We start from the raw sequence: 5151 nt of genomic DNA on the forward strand, positions 1-5151 counted from the left end.
CGCAACAGTGTGATCAGTTTGTGTTAATTGTATGTTTAAATTGAGAAATTGAGTGATTGATGATTATGGTTAATTATTCCAAAAGTGTGTAATGGAGTGATATTGATGAAGTTGTGGTATTTAACTTGAAAATACCCGGTGTTGGCTTTTAGCACCGTAATTGGTTTGTATGACCAGTTTGAATCGATTGGATTGATTGATTGATTGAATTAAGGTATGAGTTGGTTTATTATTGAATTATCAGCTTTGGCGAGCAATTGGTTTATATATGTATCAGCTTGTGTGAGCATCATTGTCAGCTTGTGTGAGTATTGTATGTCAGCTTATGAGAGCAATGATCATTTATCAGCTTGTGAGAGCAATGATTGTTTATCAGCTTGTGAGAGTAACGATCCATATATCAGCTTGTGTGAGCTATCATCTATGTATATATCAGCTTGTGCGAGCTACCATCTATATCAGCTTGTGAGAGCATTGCATCCATGTCAGCTTGTGCGAGCAAAGAATTGTATTGATGGATGAATAGATGGTATGGTTTAATAGATGATATGAATTGATAGATGTGTGGATCGTATGATATCAATTGGATATACTGAATTGATAGACCGATGGGTATGTCGGTAGTTTCAGCTTATGCGAGTATTCTTGAATATGAATTGTACTGACGTGCAGGAAAGAGACTGAGGTGAGGTAAGCCCTCTATCCTATTCGTGTGGCTAGAGCGCCTTGAGGCGTATTTTCTTCCTAATTGAGTTTTAGAAGGTAGGACTCGTTGAGACGTAGCCTCATCCTGGTTGTGGGATAATAGTTCAGGTCCTTAGATGACGGTCGTGGAGGACCGGAGGTCCTGGAGTTCGGAAGGTGGACGTTAAAGAATCGGCGAACGTGTCTGACAAGTTGGTCATAGGACAGTTCCCTAGTTGTTGAGCCTATCTATTTTGTAGACAATCCGGTGTTGTATATAAACCTATGTGTTTATAAGAAAGCTTGTTTGGTTGTGATTGATTGCCTGCTTTTTCTATTCCAAGTTAAATGTTGTCAGAGGATTTGTTTCGCTTCCGCATGCATAATAAAATTGAATGGGTCGGCGATGTGTCCTGGGAAGTCGCATTTGTATCGACCAGAGTGGGATGTTCGCGCGCTCGGAGGATCGGGGCGTGACAGTTTATGTAGGGCGAGGAATTAGGATTTTATTTTCCTAATATGGTACCTCCCATGTGCGCATCGCATGTAAATTTCGGTCACCATAGGTCATCAATGGGCCTCGCCAAACCATGCTCCCACGGGTTGGTCCAGATAATTTTTTATTAAGCTCAGAACCTGCTTGTTTTTAACCCATTCAGCACTAGACTAATTAGAATGCAATTTATGTGGGCCAAATTTTATTGAATGAAAAATGCTAATAATATGCAAATGCAATTAACAATTTTTTTGTTTAGGAATTTGGGTCAAATCCTAATTTTCTCATGCAATGGATAAGTAAAGGGGGTCACTACGAATGTTAACAAGATATAATTTCGTAATCTTAGATCGGTACTGAGACATTTCACTAATATATACTATAGTACTAAATTGGACAGACACATAAAATAAGCGCCTATGAATTAGTTTAAACTTTATTGTGAATCAGGCCCATAATATAGAGAAACGCTATATTTTCGTTTGTTTATTGATCGGGAGATGTTTTCACTACATTCATTCAATAGGCTCTCTTTATTTGGTGTTCTACTACCCCGTAGTGAAAAATCCTACGACAGTGAAATGAAAATGATTTCTTATTGACTCGGCTAAACTTCATAAAAGATACAAATTTTCCGGGAAATTGTCGCATTTATTGTCACTTTTGACTCCTAATGACTTTGTATAATTGGGCCATTCGAGGAATTTTCATCCTTGTTAGTCGGTAGTAGTCAGGATGGAAATCAATGGACAATCTCAATTTAATTTTCCATTGATCCTTTGTGAAAAATTGTATTGCTCAAGTACATGGACAGTGAAATGAAAAGGACTCCGCGTGGACCAAAGTGGAGTCAATTTCGTCGATGAGCTCCATGAAAGATACAAATTTCCCAAGAAATTATTCACAATTATTAATTACGATTTGTCCGTGACATGAGTTGCATAATAGGCCCATTCGATGAACTTTCACCCCAAGTAGTCAGTAACCCAGGTTAGAATTCCGTGGACGAATTTGGAAGGTACGTCATGAATCATTTGATGTCTCCATATTGTGCGGAGAGAGATTAATGGTCATGGATCATGAAGAAATATCATTTTGAGTAGAGCGAATTGACTTCAAAGTCATTCTGTGTCACATAATATCAAACACTTAGTAGAAAGTCAACATTAATATATATCATATAACACCTCACAAGAGGCTATGATGTGATGCTTTTGTACGCATGGAATGAGCCAACAGGTAGAGAGAATCCACACTCCCATCATCATCCATCACATTTAATTTTAATATGACCATGTTTAGAGGGAATAGTCATTGAGTTGAATTGGACATGAATGGATATGCAGTTTCTTGGAAACTCACAAAAATTAGTTACGAATATCTCAAGTCTTGCAAATCTTGAAGTCCGGAGGGAATAGTCATTGAGTTGAATTAATTGAAATGCAAGAGAAAGCGAATAATAAGAATAAGAATAAGAATAATAGAACAACAATAACAATAATAAATCACTCATTGTGCACTTTGAAATAGTAAGTTTATTACGTTGTTAAGTCATAAATATACACGGGTCTTGTTCTTAACGATTCTTGATCAGTTGCAAACTCAACTTTATATGGTATAGATATATGTACATACATTTTCTTCAGTTTACAAATTTTTCTTCTTTTTTATTTTATTTTTAAATATGAGGTCCTACTACTCAGTACGATAACATACTACATCACACTACATCAAATTCAACTTGAGGGGAGTGTTAGGTTAAGCAAAAAATATATCCGATACCGTTCTGTATTAACTATCTAATCTATTGATGCATAATTGATTACTCACTTTACACTTAAAAGTAATTAAAAGAATGACCACCGACAATATTTTATGGCTTAGCATACCTATTGAATCTACTATAGGGCAGGTCTTTGGGTACCTGATGAACAAGTCTGGACTAAATTTCATCAATAAGCGCCATGAAGGATACAAATTTCCTAAGAAATGTTACAATTATTACGATTTGTCCGTCACATGACTTGCATAATGGGCCTATTCGATGAACTTTCACCCCCAAGTAGTCGGTAACTTGGCTTAGAATTCCGTGGACGAGCTTGGAAGGTACTTCATGAATCATTTGATGTCTCCACATTGTGGGGAGAAAGATTAATGGTCAATCATGAAGAAAAAACCATTGTGAGTAGAGCGAATTGACTTCAAAGTCATTCTGGGTCACATAATATTAAACACTTAGCGGAAAGTCATCATTGATATGTATGATATAACACCTCACAAGAAGCTTTGATGTGATGCTTTTGAACGTATGGAATGAGCCAGTAGATAGAGAAAATCCATACTCCCATCATCATCTATCACATTTGATTTAAATAAGACCATGTCCAAAGGGAACAATCGTTGAGTTGAATCGAATATGAATTGATATGCAGTTTCTTAGAAACTCATAAAAAATTAGTTACGAATATCTCAAGCCTTGTGCCTCTTGAAGTCCAAAATGATGATGATGATGATGATGATGATAAAAAGAACAACAATAACAATAATAAATCACTCCTTGTGCACTTTGATTTAGTAAGTTTATTATGTTGTTAAGTCATAAATATACACGGGTCTCATTCTTAACGATTCCTAATCAGTTGCACACTCAACTTTACGAGGTATAGATATAGGTGATCAAATTTGGTTATGTATATACATTTTCTTCAGTTTACAAATTTTTCTTCTCTCTCTATTATTTTATTTTTAAATATGAGGTCCTACTCAATACGATAACATACTACATCAAATTCAGCTTGAGGGGAGTGTTAGGTTAAGCAAAAATTATATCCGAGACCGTTCTGTATTAACTGTCTAATTTATTGATGTATAATCGATTACTCACTTTACAGTTAAAAGTAATTAAAAGAATGACCACCAACAATATTTTATGGCTTAGCGTACCTATTGAATCTACTATAGGGCAGGTCTTCAGGTACGTGACAATCGACTTTATGCAAGTTTGCGCAGGTTGTTGGAGTGAAAAACCAAGAAGTTTATGGTATTAACCAACAATGAATCAATCTTACATCAATTTATGCTTTTTCAAGTTGGCACATACTTCTTTTATTAGTTGAGAATCATCGAGTGTCTCTTCTTTGTGCATGATTATGTCGTATTAGCCACGAGCTTTTGTATACTAGATTAACTCCATCCCAAGCAGTCTCTTGATCAAGACAGACCTCCTTATTAGAATTGGAAAGATTCATAAGAAATCACTCGATGATGGATCGCATATACATCATATCGGCGACCGTACTTTTCTTAGTTTAAATCCGAGTTGTTTCTAGCAGTCGAACCAATTTCCATAATCAGTTGTTTAAACTGCATGGAAATAGCAGCCAAAGAATGGTGGTGTAAACAATCCTGGGATTAAAGAATTGTTATTCTTCGTCCAAAATTGGAACTAAAAAAACAAAACGGAAAAGTATGGGCGCCATCATCGAATAACTTTTGCATGCAAACGGGATTAAGGAAATTCGCTAGGAATTACTTCTCCGCATGTCCTAATTGGCCTCTCCAATGGAGTTAATTACATAAACCAAGACAAATACCTGGCTTAAGATTCGCTCCCTTGCTTTTTTGAGATGCAAATGTCCTCTTGGACTTTGAACTCTTCGGGGTTTGTCAGTACTAATTATTTTGTGTCTTGACCCTTTTCCTTAAGTTCTACTATTTGAAATTCTCGACAGTTATAATAAAGTCAGAAAGTCACTCGGGATTTGTTCGTGAACTGTTAGAAAATAAGCTCGAGGATATAGCTTTTCTAGCTCGATCTCAAAGATTCAAAGTGAAATAGACATGTAATTAATGTTTTGACTTCTCTCACCATATATGTGTTCTATTTTTCTTTGTTGACCAAGTGTAGAAATAGCCACATCATCCCTTAATTTCTCCTTTTCTTCCACAAATTTCTTTATTCAAGTGAACTA

This window comes from Eucalyptus grandis, chromosome 3 (genome assembly GCF_016545825.1).
Source record: "Eucalyptus grandis isolate ANBG69807.140 chromosome 3, ASM1654582v1, whole genome shotgun sequence".
Lineage (NCBI taxonomy): Eukaryota > Viridiplantae > Streptophyta > Magnoliopsida > Myrtales > Myrtaceae > Eucalyptus > Eucalyptus grandis.